The sequence below is a fragment of the Meles meles genome, chromosome 3, assembly GCF_922984935.1.
Source record: "Meles meles chromosome 3, mMelMel3.1 paternal haplotype, whole genome shotgun sequence".
NCBI lineage: Eukaryota > Metazoa > Chordata > Mammalia > Carnivora > Mustelidae > Meles > Meles meles.
The window spans coordinates 182,365,616-182,386,581 of NC_060068.1; the positions used below are offsets into that span (position 1 = coordinate 182,365,616).

General features: G+C 47.6%; 1 pseudogene; it reads right to left on the minus strand.

Moving 5' to 3' along the window:
• Positions 1-208: 208 nt before the first annotated feature.
• Positions 209-19,120, minus strand: LOC123939320 (annotated as a pseudogene).
• Between the last annotated feature and the right edge of the window lie 1,846 nt (positions 19,121-20,966).

Below are 20,966 nucleotides of genomic sequence, written 5' to 3' on the forward strand. Positions count from 1 at the left end.
CAAGCGGCACGATGTCCCCCGGAGGAAGCATCCTTGTCTGACTCCCATTTCACAGAGGAGGAAACTGAGTCAAGAGAAGCTGGGTGTCTTGCCACCCCTTCACCCTCCCAGGAACTGGTAGACACGGCCACAGACCGCAGTCTTCTGCCTGGAGCCAATGAGGGACTGCTTGCTGCCCCCTCCAGTTCAGGGACAAGCGAGGCTTTCCTCAGTGGCACGTCTGATACAGCTGCTCGCGGCAGTGGACGGCGCCCCCCATGCCCTTGGGATGCAGCCTGCTTGGATCCGGGTCCCTGGGGATGGTCCACTCCCCAGCCAGTTCCCTTCAGAGAACAACCACAGGGTAGCTCCAGCTGCACCGACTGACTGATGGCTTAGAAACGGGCCAGGACCCGATCAGAACGTGGGGCTGGAAGGAAAATTCACACAGGTTCCTTGGGGGGGGGGGGATTCCTGCTGCTTCCCAGATTTCAGAGCAGAGCTTGGAGATTCTGCACCATCTTCCAGAACCCTGGAGCTGAGGTAGGGGAGACGCAGAGCACACTGCGGTGGGAAAGCCGAGCCCCAAGTCTGCACAGCACCCCTGGGAACATAACCACGTGCTCTGAAAACCAGGTCTCCCGTGAGCTCATCAGCTCGTTTCTGCCTGAGCCAAATGGTTTAGGGTTTTGTCCGGTTGGCATGTTAATTCTCTCAGTAGCTTTGCAAAGACAGACATGAAAATCTACTGTGGGTTCAAATGTATCTTTATCGTATGACTAAGCCTGCGTTTATCCTGAGTATTAAGAATTTTTTTCTAGTGACTTGAGATCTTTTGTGTTTTGCCTCTGAAGACTTTGCTGATAACTTTGGAGAATCACATGTATGAGTGAGGTCAGACCAAGAAAGTCATGTTAGTTCTTTGCAGAAATAGTTTGTCGAGTTAGTTATTGACTCCGATGGTAAGTGTTGTGGTTATGTAAGTGTTCACGTGTAATCGTGGATGAGTATCGAGCCGCGGGCTGATGTGGTTGTCTGCGCGTGCGGTGCTGTTTCTGCCTAGACACAACAAGGTCAGCACTTTGTGGTTCCACAGAGAAATGCTTTTAGAAGGGGGCCGGTAGAAGCCAGGAGACCAGCAGGGAGGCCATCCCAGGGCAGGAGACAGGTGTCACAGTCAGGATCTGGGGCAGTGCTGCTGGGGACAGAGAGCGTGCACCACAGACAGGCTTCATTTGCATGAACAGCTCTTGGCTCATGCAAATGTTATTTGTAGATTATTTTCACAACTTGTTCCTACAGCTAGGTGGCACATTCACGCAGAAGCCTCTGCCTTATCCTGCACGCCGGACACAAGGTTTATTTAAAATTACCGTTGCATAAATGCCAGCCATTCTTTTCAAACACGGAGAGAAGTATGGACTCTCAGAGTTAAAATCTGTCTAACGAAAAAGGATTTAAACTGTATTTCAATAAGCCTGCCCGTATGCATAATTAGAATTCTGGTATGATTTTGAGTGTTATTACTAAAAACAACACCACTAATCCGCTGCCCTCCTCTGCAGTTTCGATATGCTCCGTATCGCCCAAGGAAGAACGGAGAGGTGGGTGAAGTCATTCTCAGTAACTCAATCCCTCTCAACGGTTTATACTGAAGTGGCTGGGTCTCTTTTCAGGGATTTACCTTAATGATATCATTCCTGAGGAGTCTGGTTTAGATCAAACCAGGTTAAAGATCATGACTGTCAAAAGATGATGTCATTAGATCTTATTACTAATAAAGTCAGGGTCATCATGAGTACAGAAGCCGTTTGGAATTCGGTCTCTGTTTACCTTAAAACCTGCTCCAAAATGTAAAACCCCAAGTGATATACAGACAGTGAGAACGGATAGAAACATTCAAGACCTCTGGCCTTATGTTTATATGACCCGCTTTGCAAGGATTTATCATCTTCTCTGTGTTTTACATCACCAACTTACACGATTCAGAACCAGCTTTATTTATTTCTTTACTAATGTATTCAGTAGTGACTTATCTTTTGCTGCGTAAGACACTCCATCTAAAAGGATGTAAAACAAATTTGGAGCTGATAACGTGAAAGCATGCTGGTCTTTCATCACCGATTGGTAATTTTGAAAAACCAGACTTCTTTGTTATACATGGTTTTGTCACAAGCAGCATGAAGTGAGATTTTCTTGGAGCTGCCTGTCTCTACATCAAAGTCAGCTCCTAACGGAAGCCAAGAGGGAAATCAAGGTTCCAGACTTTCCATAGAGAGTGGGCTGAATGATGGGAATCCCAGAGACCCCACGTCCGAATCCCCAAACCTGTGAGTATCACTTTCTATGGCTGAAGGTGTGATTCAGGAAAGGATTTTGAGATGAGGAGCTTGTCCTGGAATATCTGGTTGGGTCATCAATGGGCTCACAGGTGTTTTTGTAAGAGAGAGGCAGATGAGACAGAAGCAACTAAGAGGAAACCCGTGAGAAGAAGTAGCAGAGAAGGACACAGCCACAAGCCCAGGGAGGCCTGCAGCCAGCACGGTCAGAAGAAGCAGGAATGGGTCCTCCCCCATTCTCCCAAGGGACACAGCTATAGACATCTGGATTCCTGACATGCAAGCTCCAGAATTGAAAGAGAATTCACTTGTGTTGTCTGAAATCCCCTGGTTTGTGGGAATAGCAGGGGTACCTAGTCCACTGAGGTCATTGTTACTATACTGCTCCCAGAAATGCCTGAGGCCACATCCTACTGGAGCTTCTGGAAGGTCAGGAGGCCTCATTTGTTCACTGAGTGCGTATTCACTGAGCCCTCTCTGCCTGTTAGAAACTTTTCAGGGTTTTAAGGGCATTACAGAGATAGAAACAGACAAAAAATGTTGCCCTCCAGAAGTTTACATTCTAGTGTGCAGCGACAGACACAAACAAAAAAGTTAGCTCTGCCCAGTGTTCTGAATCCGGCCAGATAAGAAGATGATGTGAATTCAGCGTTCCCTCTGGCAACTTCATCTCTTTCCTTAATTATTAGAAATGAAAGGGAAGAACTTCTAATACTTGTGAAACACAGTGGGTCAGAGAAATTTCCATCTTAAAAATACCAGGAGTGAAAAGGAGAGCTGGCTTTTGAAAAATGGGTTGGACCGGTGTTTGCTGAAGAGTGTTTGAAGGCCCTCCAGACCCTCAGGAGATGTAGCAAAACGAACCTGTACTATTGCGAGACCTTTCCAAGAAGGATCTCCTTTCACAGGACTTGTATGGAAGTTCCCAGTGCACGTTGTATGCAGAAGCATCTGTGAATTTCAGCAGTAATACTGTTTGCCCAAGTGTGTTTCATCCAGAGACCCCCCAGTTTGACCGGGGACCTCATTCCACTGCCGTCTGCTCTAGCCACTCTCCACGGTGTTCAGCGGAGCGCAGTCAGGACACGACGCAGGAGTTGGCAAACTGTGGCCTGTGCGCCAAACCCAGCTTGTGGCCTGAGTTGTCATGGCCTGCAATGTAAGAACAGCTTTTACATTTTTATATGTTATATTAGCACCTGCAGAATAGCCTCGATTTTTCCTCTTGGTCCACAAAGCCTAAAACATTTACTACTTGACCTTTTAAGATAAAAGATCACCAAACCCTAGATTAGACTGAGGAGGAAGACGAGGTCACCCATTTTCCACAGAGCAGGCAAGGACAGGACGTCCCTCCGTGACTCAGTCTCTCCCACCAGGATTCATTCTTCACCACACATTTCCATTCATTAGCGAAGTCTTCACCACACTAGGATGTCTTCTCTTTTATGAAACTTGTCTGTAGTTTTTTGTGTAACACTCAGCAAAAGAATATGACAGTGTTTGTGTCACTAAACTCCAATAAGATAACAGGTAAATTATCAACCAGTTTGATCTATCGTTTATGGAACACGGCACCCATTCTTCTACTCATGGAGAGTATACTCTGTTCTCAAACCACATGAGGCATTTGGTTGGATAGAGTCGATTCCAGGTGGAGATGATACAAAGTATGTTCTTTGACAAGATTAGTACTGACAGAGAAATCAGTACCAGTAAGATTTCTAGAAAATTTCCAAGTACTTGAAAATTAAATAAAAAAAGACTTAACCCTTGAATCAAAGAAATTACAAGAGAAACTGAAAATATTTTGATTAAGTAATAATGAAATCATAAGACACTAAAATTTGGGGGATGCAGGTAAATCAGTCATGAGAGGAATATTGATAGCTTTAGATGCCTGTCTTCAAATGAAAGAAGCTAGGACATTAGTGTCTTCTAATTCCATCTTAAATTGGCAAGGAAAAGGAAAAAGAGTAACTTAAACCTTAAATAAGAAGACAGGAAATATTACAAATAAAAGTGGAAGTCAGTGAAATAAAATTAAAGAAACACAAACGAACCAACAGTGACATAGTGGGGAAACTCAATAGGACCAGAAGTTATTTCTTTGAAAATACAAATAAAACCGACAAACCTCTAGCAAGATTGGTCAAGAAAAAAGAGAGAAAACACAAATTACTAATAGCAGAAACGAGAGAGGTGAAGTCATGAGAGATTGTACAGGTGAAATGATCATGAGGGGAGGAGTAATGATAAAGGCACACATGGGAAGATCTACAGCTCGGGCCATACTCATGGTGAAATATTGATGTGCTCTCCACCTGAGATGGGGAACAAGACCACAAGATCTTCTTTCATCACTACTATTCAACAGTGAAGACAGAGACTCTATTTAATACAGCAAAGAAAGGAATCCAGATAGGAAAGATATAAAACTGTATTTATTCACAGATCTCATAATTGTGTAGATAGAAAAGCCTAAGGAACCTCTAAGAGGATTATTAGAGCAGACAAATTTAGCAATGTTGCAAAATTCAATTTTAAGAAATTATATCTCTCGGGGCACCTGGGTGGCTCAGTTGGTTAAAGCCTCTGCCTTCAGCTCAGGTCATGATCTCAGGGTCCTGGGATCAAGCCCCGCATTGGGCTCTCTGCTCTGCAGGAAGCCTGCTTCCTCCTCTCTCCCTCTGTCTCTCTGCCTGCTGTTCTGCGTGCTTGTGATCTCTGTGTGTCAAATAAATAAATGAAAATCTTTAAAAAAAAAAAAAAGAAAGAAATTATATCTCTATGTACCTGAAATGGACAACTAGAAAATGAAATTGCAAAGCCAATATCACTTATAAGAACACAAAAAATATCCACTGTAGTAGCAACAAAAGAAGTATAAGGTTCTACAATGGAAATTATAAATTGCCAAAGCGAGAAATTGAAGAATATGTACGTTGAGGAGAGATGTACCTTGTTCATATGCTGGAAGATCCAATTTTGTTCGTTTGCTTTTTGGAAGACTCAGTATTGTTAAGATATTAATTTTCTCTCAGTTGATCTATACCAAAGCAATTCTAATTAAAATTTCAACAGATTTTTTTCTAGAAATTAACAAGATGACTTGAAATTAATTTAAAAAGACAAAGGAAGGAAAATAGTACACATATAGACATAAATGAAGGACATAATCTATTTGACTTCAAGATTTGCTGTGGAGGTATAAGGATTAAAATAGTGTGGTATTAAAATAATGATTGAAACTAAACCCTTGGAACAATATAAGAAATCCAGAAATTGGTCCTCACTTATAACATCAAATGATGTCAACAAAAGTGCCAAAGAAACTCAATGGAAAAAGGAAAATTTCTTCAACAGATGGTGCTGGAATGACTGAATATCCACACACTAAAAGACGAGCCTTGTTTCCTGTCCTACATGCTGCCCCAGATCAACTGAAGACAGATCACACCTAAACGAAAAGTGCAAATGAAAGATCTTCTGGAAAAATTGCTTCTACATCTTGGCGCAAGTAAAGATTTCCTAAAAATCAAAAAAAAAAAAAAAAAGCTTGGATTATAAAGTAAAATATGGATAAATGGAAATTCATCAGTGTTAAAAATGTCTTCTCACCAGAAAATACTACCATCAATATGGTCATAAACTGGAGGAAAATACTGGAAATAATAGAATCAGAAAAGACCCGTGTCTAGTTGTACAAGGAAGCCCTGGAGCTCAACAGAAAGACAAGACCAACAACCCAGGACAGGTACGCAGACGCAGAACAGGAATTTCAGAAAAGAACACATAAAAATCGTGAGCGAAAAAGTGTTTAACATCATTCTCAGGGAAATGCAAATTGAAACCATCATGAGATACAACTCTACATATACTAGAATGGCTAAAATTTAAAAAGTTTAGCAACACAAAATATTTAAGAATGTAGGGAAGAACCAGAACTCCTATTTATTGGTGTTAGGACTATAAAACGTTAAAACATCTTTTAGAAAACTTTGTGGTAGTTTCTTAAAATTTTTAGCATGGTTCTGTCCTATGATATACCAGTTCTACTTCTTTTCTGTAAGATCATTTATTTATTTTAGAGAGAAAGCACATTGGAGCATGGGGTGGAGAGCAAGCACAGAGGGAGAAGGAGAGACAGAATCTCAAGCAGACTCCTCCTGAGCTGCAGCCCAATGTGGGCCTCGGACTCACGGTCGTGAAATCATGACCTGAGCTGAAACCAGGAGTCAGATGCTTAACTGACTGCACCACCCAGTCATCCCTCCGCCAGTTCTACTTCTAAGGACTAGTCTAAGATAAATGAAATTACATCTACAAAACGTCTTGTACAAGAATCCATGCTGCGGTATCCACGACCATCAAAGGCAGAAAGAACATGTCCTGGAGGCCGGGTACATCCCCTGTGGTGTATTCACAGGACAGAAGATGGTTCAGAATCCAAAGGAACACGATATTGATATGTGCAACAGCACGGACGGACGTCAGACCCGGTAGCCCAGGGAAGGAAACTGGACATAGAAAGGTCTGTGCTCCACGACTCCCCCCACATGAAATTCTCTAGACTGAGAAAAGTTAACATATGGTGGTTAACGCTGGGTAGTGATTGTTTCCAGGGGAAAGGGCATTGACCAGGAGGGGGCAGGGAAGGACTTCCTGGAGTGATATGTTCTGTGTCTTGAAATACATTTACAAAAACTGATTAAATGGTACGTCTAAAGCTGAACATTTCATGTATGCATATTCTACTACACAATTACATACACAGACACATACACACTAGCCTGGTATAGCTAGAGTTCCACACCAGGCATTACCCTGCTCCTGTCTTGTGTAGTCATCGTCTGGGTCCAGCACTATTCTATTGTTACTTATGTTACATTACATTACGTTACGTTACGTTATATTTGTCAGCCTGTCAGTGGTAAAGTGAAGTGACTACACTCAAGACTATTTTTAAATAGTTTGAAACCCCTTTAATGTTTCATGAATGCAACCAGCTCATCAGACACTAGCCTGGTGTACAGTGATGGTTCAAGACCAGATGCTAACCTGGTGTACAGTGATGGCTGCAGACCAGACACTAGCCTGGTGTACAGTGATGGTTCCAAAACCAGACAGTAGCCTCATGTATGCTGATGATTTCAGACCAGACACTAGCCTGCTCTGAGAGCTCACAGACACAGCAACCACTATAGTGATTGTTGTAGACCAGATGCTGTCCTGGTGCACAGTGATGGTTCCAGACCAGGAACTACCCTGTTATGCACTGATGGTTCTGGATTGAGCCCCGGTATGATTGTGGATTTTGGAGTAAGGATCTGGAAAACACATGCTAGCATTGGGAAACAAGCCAGAGAGTTTCTCTCCAATGGAAAAGAACCAGTGTTCGTACAAGCCCACCTGGCATCTCTCTCCATGGCTGTTCCCTCATCTGGGAAACCCCATTACCTCTCTGAAATGTGAATAGTCGTACTGACCCACCCCGGACTTCATTAAGCCACATGCTGTGTTATGAGGTTATTTTTAAATACTTTATAAAACTCTGTTAGTGTTTCAGTATGGTATCTTTATTGTAACTACAGAAAAAGATACATTCCAGCTTTATTGAATTAAATGACAGCGTATCTTGGAATATTGGGGGAAAATGTTTAATGTGTTAAACACTCTCATGCAAGAGTTAATTAAAAAAAAGTTGTGTGTTTTTTTTAAACAAAAGCCACCTTTTCATGTGTTATGCATTCCCCATCCCCAAGGAGAATAGCCTACTTTGAAAAGCTATTTAATTCAAATAAAGAAAGGATATGATGTTGCCAGTGAGAGCAAATAAAGATGGAATAAGGTATATTACCAAGGAAATGTTTGCAGAACACACTGAAATTAATCTGCCTCGTGCAGTAGTTGACACAGTTCATTCTAGAACAGATAAATCATTCATAGGAAAAACAAACACCAACTAAAAAGAAATAGATCACCAGTTGAGCCATATACATCATGACCTGTTGACACAACACGAATTTTCTGCTGAATCAGACACTTAATCTGCTCAATCAAGTGAAGACCCACGGAGCGAGGCGTGTCAGCCGGTTAGGCACACCACCCCGCTCGCGTTTGTGCAGCTTCCGGGCCTTTCTAGCAAACGAGGGTTACGCGATATAGCAGAGCTCCTATTTACTGAGCCACGGTCATTAAAAGGTGAACGTGCTGGCTGGTAAAATGTATACCTCACTACGCCTTCCCTTTAACTCAGTTCCCATGGTCTTTCTAGGGGCACTAGAGGGAGGGCAGGCAACCATTAAGGTGGTCCCTGGAGCCGAGTGCACCCTCCCCGTGAGTGCGGGCACGACCTGTGACTCGCTGCTAAGCAGTAGAAGCCGGGGAGGGGGTTCGCCCCGGGCAGCACCGCTCTGCATAGGACTCCAACGTGCTCGCTCTGGAGACTTTGTCTCCCTGGTGCTGTCTTGGAAGAAGCAAGTTGCTGCAGGTCCTTTTTCTAAACTACACCTGAGATTTAATTTATGGAGGTATGACCCACTGTGATGTGGAGAGGCTGAGGCCATTGGAAGAAGTCTCCCGTTATGCAGATTCTCTGAGGGAAGAGGGCAGGCCCTGTTATACCCCACGGGGCCACACAGAGCTCAGGGATGGAAGTGGGAAGGAGGCAGGCTCAGCCAGAGCCTCCCTCGGGGTCTCCCCACGGAGAAATGAGCAGCTTAGACTAGTGTGAGTAGTTTCGGTGTGCTGTGGTGCTGTCCCTGGTGTCTTCCATTGCCGGGCACCTGTCCCTGGTTGAGTTAGGATGGGGCAACTCTCGCTTCTTGTGTGACACTCAGGTAGGGAGGCAACTAGGGCTACAGGCCGGGGATGGGTTGGTTTGCAAATGAAAGGTGTGCTCCTGGGCAAGTTATTATGTCCGGGAATCAGCACTGGGACTGGCAGGCCCTGCCCAGGCCTGGAAGGGCTCCAGAGTCTCAGGAATATAGACTCTATAGTTACGGGGTGCCACAGTGGCTCAGTCAGTTGAAAATCTGACTCTTGGTTTCAGCTCAGGTCATGACCACAAGGTCGTGGGATTGAGCCCCACATCAGGCTCCCCGCTCCATGCCTAGACCACTGGAGGTTTGCCCTCTCCCTCGGCCCCTCCTGCTTGTGTCCGTCTCTCAGATAAATAAATAAGTCCAGCCCCCCAAAAGAAAGAAGGAAATAGAGTTAACATAGTTGGCCCTGTGCGGAATGGGTGCCCAGTGGACAAATATATTTCTAGAAAACACAGTCAGGACAACCCTATAGCTTCAAGAAAATGAATTTTACCAACAAGCTGGGGACTTTGGAAGCAGACCTTCCCCCATCGAGCCTCTGATGGGAGCCCATCCTGGGTGACGCACTGGGGGGGCCCCTGAGCAGAGGACCCCCTACCTAACTCATGCCCTGGCTCCCGATCCCCAGAAACTGAGGGATAATAAACATGTTATTTAAAGCTGCTGACTTTGTGGTGATTTGTTTAGCAGCAACACAAAAGTGAACCACGGGTCAAAATAAGCACAGGATGGAAATACTTAACTCAAGGATATATAAACAATTTGAACTTTCTTGTCATTGATGGCGCGGGGTAATCTGATTCAGAGACCCAGAGAGCGAGTATTTTCAAGTGTTTTCAACATGGATTCACTGGGGATGAAGAACATCAAGACCAAGGTTTGGTCTGGGGTAGGACGGGTCAGGCGGTGAAAGGCTATCCGCTGGGTGCAGGCAGACCCCAGAGCAGGGACAAGGTGAAGGGGTCGGTCCCAGCAAATGTGGTGAGGAGTCAGGACAATCGCTTCGCAGGCCCTGCAGGCCCAGAGGATGTGGTCCTTGGCCAGTCTCACCGGGCTTCGGAGGTAGACTCAAGTCCTGGGGACAGCCGTTGAGGTCTGCAGCAGAGAGCCAGACATGAGAATCCACACTGAGACCCACCCTTTGGGGAGGGACTCGGAATAACAAGAACCCAGTTACAGAAACCAATGTACAGGTTCGGGGAGAAGGGAGGCTCTGCCTTTGTGAGCAACTTTCTTCTCTTTGCCTCAGTTTCCAGCTCTGTGAAATGGGGCCATGGCGGCACCTCTCAGTGAGGGAGTTCTCTGCCGTCACCCTCTCTTAAGACGCTATAGAACTGGAAGGCAGCAACATGACAGTCTGGCTTGATCCAGTCAGCAATGGGAGGGTCTTGGAGAGCCAAATGTCTCGCTCGGCCTTGATTAGTAAGCTACTTTAATTGGTTAATGGTCACATCTTCCTGGAGCAAGTATTCCCTAGAATAAACAGCTGAGTGATTTATGTCTGGTTCCCGTATTTGCACAGAAAAAGGAAGTGGTGTAGCTCTTAGAGGGAGGACCATGTTCTCAAAGGATTGAATCAAATAACGTGAAACAAACTCTGAGCTTAATTCCTGGTACACAGCGGTGCTCAATAAATGTAGCTGTCCACATAATTGCAACAAGGCTGACTTGGTGTGGCTCACTGTGGCCTTAAGTCTAGTGGACCTTTTTTTTTTTACACTTATTTATATATTTTTAATTGGTTTCATATATGAATGTGCTGTAATTCTTTTCTGAGAAGGATTACATAATAAATGGATACTATAAAAAATCCCATCAGTTAGAAGTAACAAGCATTAACAGATATATACACAACTCAGTCTGATCAGGCTGGGTGTGAGCCCGTAATGAAGCATGGGCACCAGCCTTCCCAAGTGGCAGGCTTCACGGGGGCGGGGGGCGGGCTAGGGGACAAAGAGACCACAAGACCATTAAAAAATCAGATAACCGATTAGACACAGATTAACTGTAAACAGTTCCCTCTCCCAGTGCACGAAAAGAATAAGCTCCTGATGCCGACTCCACAGCAGGATGGTTTCTACGACTTGCCTGTCCTGCGGCCACACGAGGGCTGATGGGGTGCCGGGCAGACCCCGACGGACGCACCGCAGGCCTGGGCCGGGTCTGTCTGCTTGTGTCAGGGCTCTCTGTGTGTGTAAGACTGTGCTCGATGGGGCTTCTTCAGGCTTTATGTTTTGTTTGGAAGAGGAGAGGGGCTTGTGTTGGAAGGCCCAAGTGTGTCCTCTGTTTGCGAAGGACCTGCCCTGCTCTCACGGCCCCTTCGGCACCTGAAGCTCTCCTCTGAGGCCTTGGCCTGGCCGTTCTTGTCCAGGTCGACGGGCGCAGGGAATTCACTGTCCAGCCCTACCTCTGCTTCCAGTGTAAGGGCGCACGACTGTCTGGAATGGCAGCTCCACCCTGATGGCCTCCTCGGCACTGGCCTTGAAGTCGGGGACGTTGTTTCGGCCGTAGAACCGGGCCTGTGCCTGCTTTGTGGCCACTTGTCCGTTTTCAAGGTCAGTCTTGTTTCCCAACACAATGAAGGGGAAGTTTCCGGGATCCCGGGGACCGGCCTGGATGAGAACTCGTCTCTCTAGCTGTGGAGAGTTTCGAAGGTGTTGGGGGCAGCAGCGTCCGACTCCAGAACGCAGCAGTCTGCGCCTCTGTGGAAGGCCACACGGAGGGGCTGGAGCGGCTCCTGGCCTGCCGGCCCCAGACCTGCTTCGTCACTAGTCCGTCAGCCTCCATCCCCCGCTTTGTGGCAAAGTCTGTTCCCGTGGCAGCTTTGCACGGATTACCGAATTTCTTTTCACACACTGCTTCGTGAGTGATGTCTTACCAACTCCAGAATCCCCCAGGGTGATGACCTTCAGCAACACTTTCTTCCCGAGGTCATCCGTCAAACGCGGCCACTCCGCTGGGGACCCCGGGCCGGGCGTGTGGCTAGGGCTCTTGCCGAGGAGGAAGTACAAGGGAGGACAGGGGCTGAGCAGAGGGCCAAGTTCCGGTCCCAGCAGACTCCTCGGCACTCCCCAAGCCTTCAACCTGTAGTGGACCTTTGAATTGGTTGCGCTAAGGAGGGCTGACACTGTGTTGCTTTGCGGCAGGTTGGCATGAAGGAGCTAGTCGCCCTCAGCAGCTGCCACCCACTAGCATGTCCTGTCCGCGTCCTCTAGCATGTCCTGTCCGCGTCCACTAGCATGTCCTGTCCGCGTCCACTAGCATGTCCTGTCCGCGTCCACTCGCATGTCCTGTCCGCATCCACTAGCATGTCCTGTCCGCGTCCTCTGTCTTTAGGACTAACGTGCATCGGGTCCGCATTGGACTTTGGCCCTCTCCCCTCCCCTCTACCACAGCTCTGTGATGCCAGCCGGAGAAAGTCCTGTGCTTTAGGGGCTCGTAATGGGTTGAAGTGTGCCCCATCTTCCCCAAAAGCTGTTGAACCCCTTTACCTGGGGATGAGACCTCTTGTGAAAATAGGACTTCCGCAGATGACTGAGTTAAGATGGTCATAGGACAGGCTCTGATTCAATACGATGAGAGTCCTTACAAGAAAAGGGCATTTGGACACAGACACAGACGCACACGCAGAATGCCACGTGAACATGAAGTCAGAGATTGGGGGGGGCCTCTACAAGCTGAAGAATGCCAAGGATGGCCCACAGCCACCAGAAGCTAGCTCGAAGCCTGCAAGAGGTCCTTCCGAGCCTCAGAGAAACCAGCCTGTGGACCCCTTGATCTTGGACTCACAGCCTCCAGGGCTACAAGAGAAAGTATTCCTATTGTTAAAGTCACCCAGGAGGTTGTGCTTTGTTATGGCACCTTTAGGGCCTAGCCTGGGCCCCTCTGACTCATCCACGATAACCCCCTTGTGTCATTAAAATGTCCAGTTTGACGAGTCAGCAGAAAACTATTTCATCTTTTCCTCTCTTCCCCTATGTCTCCTATTCCTAGAACAGATCCCAACAGCCCAGCTTATTCCAAACCTCCAGAACGTTCCAACAACAGCACTTATGATCCTATCCTCTGTTTTCTGCTCTCATTACAGGTCACTGGAATTAGGATGCTCAAGACTTACCATCATACAGGACCTAGGTGCACTCCGTCCCCAACAAGGTACATCTCTGGAAACTCAGCTGACCACCATTACCAACCACATTTCCAGTATAATGTGACATTGGGATTTTAAAAATGCATTTATGATTTAAAGTTGTTTGGGGGGCACCTGGGTGGCTCAGTTGGTGAACCATCCAGCTCTTTCATTCGGCTCAGGTCCTGACCTCAAGGTCCGGAGATCCAGCCACACGCGGGATCCCCACTCAGTGGGGAGTCCATCTCTCTCTCTCTTCCTCTCTCTCTTTGCCTCTCCCCCTGCTTGCTCTCTCTCCCTCTCAAATAAACAAATAAATCTTAAAAGTTAGTTTATTTGCAATGACATTATCAGATATTTCACGTTAAAGAGTGTGTATTTTGCTCACAGGCTCCAGTCAGTTTTGGTCGAGTCAATGCGTAGGTTCCGGGTGACGCTGTCTCAGTGCCGCCCCACGTGTACAAAGCAGTGCCGATAGCAGCCTCCTCCTCCCCCGCCCCAGGACGCTCTGTGCTGAGTGACACCACGTGTGTCTCTGTGGCTCATTTTCAAGTTTTTGGAACAGTCACTGCATAAATGCCAAGCTCTGTATTATGATGAGTTAATCCAATTTCTTGGAAACGCCCAAGTTCTTCATTACGTTGGCAGGTCTTTACTCCTCGGTTAGCCGGTCGACCACAAGTGGATTTATCCCAAGTGCTGCCATGTCGCGGAACACCGTCAAGGGGGGCTGCCATGTTCCATCCTTGCTCTGAGACCCTCTCTCCACGCTAAGTCACCTGCTGTCCACTGTGTTAGCCTCTTTACATGTGAAGAGAGGAGACTAAGACTCACAGGATGTTAGCAAAGGAGTTCCTAACGTGAAGCTTGCTCACAGCGTGGCTTGCTGCCTCTGTTTCTGGGAGGTTTGTGTTCAAGAATGAGGCGACCTTCTGCACCTGGACAAGGATGCTGATAGCAGCCCAGCTGTGGTTAAGCCCCAGGCATTGGGCAGGTGCTTCAAGAGAGGGCCCAGCCATCCAGACCCTCTTTGGAGGGCATGGGCCAGGGCTCTGGTGCAGAATCCCACGCACATCACAACCGAGGCTGCACTTGGCTGCTTAGCCTGGAGAAGGGAGTTTGAGAAGGCTGATGCTGACTGATTTCAGCTGCTCACACTGCTGCTTCCTATCCCTCATGTGGGCCAATCTCCTTCACACTGAGCTACAGCCGAATACCCAGAGCTGTTCATTTTGGGCTGAGCTGCCTATTGGCATCACGGGAGAGCCTGAAGGACCTTTCTCGGGAAATCAGGAATGAATGGTCGGAATTCATCCGGGGCTCTAAGGCTTTTCCAGCTAGCTTTACCAAACTGTGTCTGTCCCATACCGATGGATACTTCATTCGCTCAGATATGTACTGTTAGGACCAGTTTAGGATGGAGTAGCTAGGTGATATGTTCATCTCAGCATAAAGCAGAGTCTGTCCACGCTGTCCAATGCTGCCTGGACCAGAAGCCCACGTATGGAGTAAGAGAACCTCCTGTGAGCACACGGTGTGGCTAATGGTACCACACCCTCCACACGTGACAGGACGTCTCCAGCAGTGGTCCTTGCGAAGACATCTCCTGACCGCGAAGGTGTGATCTGAAGACGGACTTCATGAAATACTTGTTTCTATACCCAGGCAACAGCAATGACTTCAATTAATTTATTTGAATTATCCTCACGTGTATCTCAACACAATTTTTATACCATGATACGATGATATAAGTGGGTGAGATGGTCAGACTAGGTCTTTGCTTTATTTAAGTAGAACGGCAAGGGTATGCTTTAGAGCAGGAAGAACTGGGCTATAGAGAAAGACCACTTTGCCAGTGCAACCCCTAGCATCTGGATATAAACTTCTCTGGTACAAGGAGGGTTTAGGTAGCACCATTTCCCAACAGGGGCTCTGGATAACGACTCTTATGTAGCGACGCCTTCAACAGAAAACACAGAAAATCGGTGTGCTATGAAAAGTAACATCTCATGGTATGTTCTCAGATAGAAATCCTTATCAGTTTACTTGACATCCCAAGAGAAACCAGAATGCCTTTCACAATAGTGGAGAGCTCTCCCAAAGAAAGGTTGCTCTGCTTGCGTAAGCACGCTGTGTTTTATGGACTAACTGCAACGAGAAAGCCTCTTCCAGACAATCAAATGCCATCTTGTTCAGGAAGACAATGCTTGTCTTCGTGGGGTGGGCATCGATTCTCTTGCCCAGGACATGAAAAGCTGGTGAACAGGTGCCAGATGAGTTCTCACTCGAAGGCTTTGAGTTTCCAGAGAAGAAACAAGTGTCCTGGGGGGCACCATGTTCTCTGGCTGGGGCTACGTAACAGAGACGTGCCGGGGATACCTTCCTTCTCATGTCGGGGACCACTGTTCTGCTTATGGATGCGGGAGATGAAGATGACCCTCCTGGAAGCCTCTTGGGTTCATGGCTCACTTGTCTGTTTCCACTGGTGTGGAGGATGTTCTTGTGTTGAGAGTTTATGACCCCTTAAAAGTGTTTTTTTGCACCATCACTTTGCTTTTAGCACATTTTGAATGCAATATAACCAAGGGTTTAAAAAGATTTTTAAATTGGTAAAGAACATGGGGCGGAAAGAAGAAATAATGCGTGCGTTCATCTGTTGTATTTTACTGCAAACTGGATGAACCTACGTTGGCATCGCTCTTACTGTTTACAGGAGCTTGTCATTTGTTGTTCAGCTGCTTTTTTTCCTCTTTGTGAACGTCGTTTTGAGTCTTTTGGGTTAAGCTTGGACACATCATCATTTCTCTCACTGAGATTAATGAAAACTTTTTTCTTTTTAATCTGTTGCTTCTTCTCTTAAGGGCAGAATTTTCAGAAATAAGCCAAAGTTGTTAAATGAAGTGAGGGATAAGTATATGAATTAAGGTGTTTCATACCCTCTAATTTATTTTACCCCTTGGCCCTTTTCCCCTTTAAAAATAGTCATGGAAGGTGAGGCATTCCAAGCTTACACTTCAGGAAGGGATAATGAAGTGGGGCTTTTAGGAGTTCCAAAGTAAGCTTCTGAGATTCATGCCAGAGATAAGAGCTGTGAGAGATAAAGCTCTCTACATTGTTGGATTTCAGCCTAAATCCTCAATCATTGGGTTGGGTTGGGGCCACCCTTCTGCCCCAGCCAGCAGACCCAGGGGAAGTGATGATGAGCCAGTTTGGTCCTCCCAGGACTGGAAGATCCTTGCCAGCAAGGGTGAGGGGCGTCCCCGAACATCCCCCTGTTGAGTGGGTAGAGGGGGGAGGATGAAGCACTAGGTGGGACACTGGGCACTGAGTGGTGGCCAGAGGGAGGTGAGATGTTCAGAGTCGTCCCTCTCCCTGAAGCAGAAAGCAGGCTTGAGGGACACAGGGGCATGGCTTGTAAGGGAGCCAGGGTTCAGAACTGGTGATCACTAGGTGCTTTCCTCATGCTGTGATGCTTGGAGGCCTCAGGACTGTGATTCTTCACCCAGACAAAGAGGACAGGAAGGAAATCCACAATGGAGTTGAAGCCATCTTCCCTCAGTTGAACAGTCATCCATTCCCTGTATGAAGTTAAGTGGAAGCTTGAGGTGGAAAGTGATCTGATTTTGTGAGAGACACAAAAAGGGGGTTTCCCACAGTGACCAAGGCTTGCAGTCCTGGGACCAGGAAGTGTCCTTGTACCACCAGAAGTTGTCTTCTGGCCAGAGTAGGGCTGGCCATCATGGAGGTCATCAGGGATATGCCCGCTGGGCAGTCTGGCGTCCGAGCCCCCTTCTTCCTGAGAGCCCACCAAAGAGCGGTTCGGTAAGGGGGTGGGTTTTCCATCTTCGACAACAACAAAAGGAGGAATTTACTCAACAAATTATTAAGACACGTAAGATCAGAAGGAGTTTATGAAGCACTTAGTAAAATAAATAATTTAGAGTACCTTAATTTAGAAATATTAGTTCATTCACCTTAATTCGTACATTCTTAATCATTCTTATGTATTTATTAAAGCAAAATCCCTAAGAAACACATTCTTGTATAAAATAAACAAAACATTTTCAGCAAATGTTCTCTAATTCAGATTTCATGACAATGCACGTTGTCTTAGCTTTATGATGAGAAAATAGCGAGGCTTCATGTTTACATATGCACATAATATTAAGTAAATTTCAACTTAAATTCACTACTTTAAGCTAATACATTTAGCTAATACATTGGTTAATGTATTAGCTAATACATTTACGTGGCCCCCTTTACATTCATTGATTGTATTGGATGTTATTAGATAACCACTTTTGACGAAATCTGTGAAATGATTTCCTTGACCATGAAGCCCTCTATGCAAATGTCGTGGAAAAGGTGCGGAGCAGGAAGCGGCCGCCGTCATAAATCCGTTCCTGACATTCTGTCAGAGTAAATACATTTTTCTCCTCTTGGTTGATTGACTTGGAGGAAATCGGTTGAGTACATTGAATCGTGGCTGTCATTTGAGCTGTTCCTTCTTCGAGGTGCTGAAAAGTTTATTTAAACGCTTCGTTTGGTGGATTAGAAGTGATAAGCATCTCACACCTTTTAATAATTTGCATAAATATCCTGGCTCTACTTCGGCAGACACGCCTGTTCCAGACCTTCCCTGAGTCAATCAGCGCAATCAGCCCCTCTCCTGCCGAGCGTGGTGCTCCCCAGGACACCTGAGGCCGTCCAGTGCGCTTCCTCCCTTCCGTGTGGAAATGCAAACCTGTGGGTAAACACTTTGGGTGAAGCTGACGGCACTCATGGGGGTGAAGAATGGACCCGCCTTCGGCTCAGGTCATGGTCCCAGGGTCCTGGGTTGGAGTCCCACATCGGGCTTCCTGCTCGGCGGTGAGCCTGCTTCTCCCTGTGCCCCTCCCTCCCACTGGTTCTCTCAATCGCTCTCTCAAATAATTAAATACAACCTTTTTTAAAAAAAATGCATGTGCTTTCTTGAGCCTTTGAGAAGTCAGTGTGGTTTTGCATTAATACCTCTGTTTTACTCTCTGATGTTAATTCAGTGTATGTTGACATTTATTTATTTATTTATTTTGCACAAAACTAAGATCTCCTCGGATCAACTTTACAATTGCCCTGTCTTCCAGGTAGGTACACTATGGCCGCTTCCTGGCATTGTGCGCGCTCCCTCACCTGTGCGGAGGCTCTCCTGTGAGGGTCGTCTGTGTTGCAAACACGTCAGTATGAAGTGGGGAAGGTTCTCGCCGGAGCGGCACCCACTTCCAGAGGACATCATTATCACGTGTTTGTGGGGTTTAAGCACAGTGAAATCACTCCTTCAGGCGCAGTTTGAAAGTGAACGGATATATTTATCTGGACCTTGAGTAGAATCCGGATCTCGCTTGTGAGGATCAGGAAGGTTTAAGTAACCCCTGAGCCCAACCTTCTTATCCCACTCTTTCCTGTACCTCTCCCAATCTCAGATCCCGGGCTTCTGTCAATTCCCAGGGGAGGGTTCTGCCTCTGGGCACTACAGGATGTCTAGGGAGGGGAGTGCGGGATAGACAACAAGGAAGATGGAAAATCTTCACAGAACTTAGGAGTGATTAAAGAGAGTTTGGACACTCCATTGGAAGAGCCAACATGTGACCGAGCCGTCCCCTTCCTGAAAACGGCCAGCGTGTGTGCGTCCATGTGAGTGTGTGTGCGCGTGAGCGTGTGAGTGTGTGCGTGTGTGGCGAGAACACTTGAGACTCACGCTCTCAGGCAGGTGAGTGTGTGCGTGTGTGGCGAGAACACTTGAGACTCACGCTCTCGGGCAGCTGCAGGTGTACAGCAGCCTTGCTAACCACGTCGGCCACGCGGCGCATTCAGGCCCGAGCACTGACTCATCTCACACCCAGTAGACCGTACCCTCGGCCGAGCCCTCCTGCTTCCCCCACCACCCGTCCCGGGAAGCCCTGCTCTACCCCGTGCTTCTGAGTTCAACTTCGTAAGCTCCCACGCGTGCGTAAGATCACACAGTGCTCGTCTGTCCGCCTTACTTCACTCAGCACAATGTCCCCTATGTCCATCCGTGCTGTTGCAAAGGTCAGGATTTCCTTTCTTTCTTTCTTTCTTTCTTTCTTTCTTTCTTTCTTTCAGGCTGAGTAACGAGGGTGAGTATTTTATCTATGCTTTATGTTATGTTCTCAGGACACTAGAAGGGCCACATAGGGAAAAATCAGGTGACAGAAAGTAACATCATTAAAAAGAGTTATAAGAGGCTAATAGGGTGCCTCTCCCCCTTCCCATTCCAGAAAATTCCCGGTAAAACAGAGGTCAGCAGGTCAGCTTCTAGTGCAGTGACAGTAATAGCCGAAATTTACTGCGCGTGTACCCTGTGCGAGATACCGTACGGGCAGATCAAGCTGCGTTATCCTGTTTGCCCTTCACAGCAACTCTGGTCAAAAGATGTCATTATGATCCCTGCGGAGGGACTTGGGACCAGAAGGAACAAGGAGTTTGAGGACTTTGGCCAGAGCTCGCTCTCTCCCGGGGGCCCGCACAGCCGATTCCCCACGTCGGCATCGTTGCCTCTCTCTGCTCCGGCCCTGGACTTGAGTGTCTGGGGAGAATCAGAGCCGGCCAGCGTGATTCAGCCGTCCGTTGGCAGGACATCACGATGGAAGAACGGTGCACGGATGCACGCTCATTATCACAACCCACCCTCGCACACCTGCGCAGAGCTCGGCACGGCGCCGGGGCGCTGGGGCCCACACGGATGTTCTTGCAGCACACGGACACAGCCGGCCCGGCCTCCCCTCTCTCCGGCCCCAGCACCCAGGCCGACACGGTTCCTCAGACCGCTGGGGTCTCACGCGACCCGGGAATTGAGGGACACTGCGAGGTCGTGTGTCATTTTGCTCACAGTGAAGCAGAACAGGTGCACTCAGGACAGGACGACCCCCAGCGGGTCCCAGATGAGTGGGGTCCAGAGAGCGTGGATGAACCTCCCGGGAGGCTGGGAAGGGCCCTGCCTTCAGGGTCGGAGCCGCAGACGTTCCTGCGAGAAGCAAGCGGCGCCGACCCAGGAGGGAGGCTAAGCAGACACACCGGATGGAGCGAATCCGTTTCTGACCTTGTGCCCAGAGGAGGAATCCATGGAGCCCGGCGCAGCCAAGCCCGGCGAAGAGCACCGGCCGCAGACGGACGGTTTCCCACCGAGGAGAGAGTTTACTTGTATTTAACAAGGGAAATGCCGCTCAGCGTGGATTTTTGGAAGTGAGAGGAAAATGCCCGGTGCTTCTGTTACTTGAAAGCTCCGGAAGGACCAGGCAGCACCGGCGCTCAGCGGGCTCCCCGGCATGCGGCCTTCTGACCCCAGGACACTTTCTCCGATGACAAAGGACACCACGGCGTCTCACAGCCGTCCGAGCGGGTCTGGTCCTAAGTGCTTTGAGTACAAGCTTCGCATGAGCTGAGGAGAAGCCCGGCAGACGGGACGCCGTGGGGACAGTGAGGCCTCCACGAGTCGGTGCCGCTCCTGTGAAGGCAGCCCTGTCTCCTCCTTTTGGCAGACGAGCCCGCGCGGGTGACCGGGCCGAAGGAGCCTACCTTTAACCTGCTTCCCACCTCCAGGGACCACAGGCGCAGCCACAGACCCGTGTTCTCGATTGTCCATGGAGGTGTGGTGATGGACGTTGTCTGATTTAAAAAGTGCATTATTTTGAACTT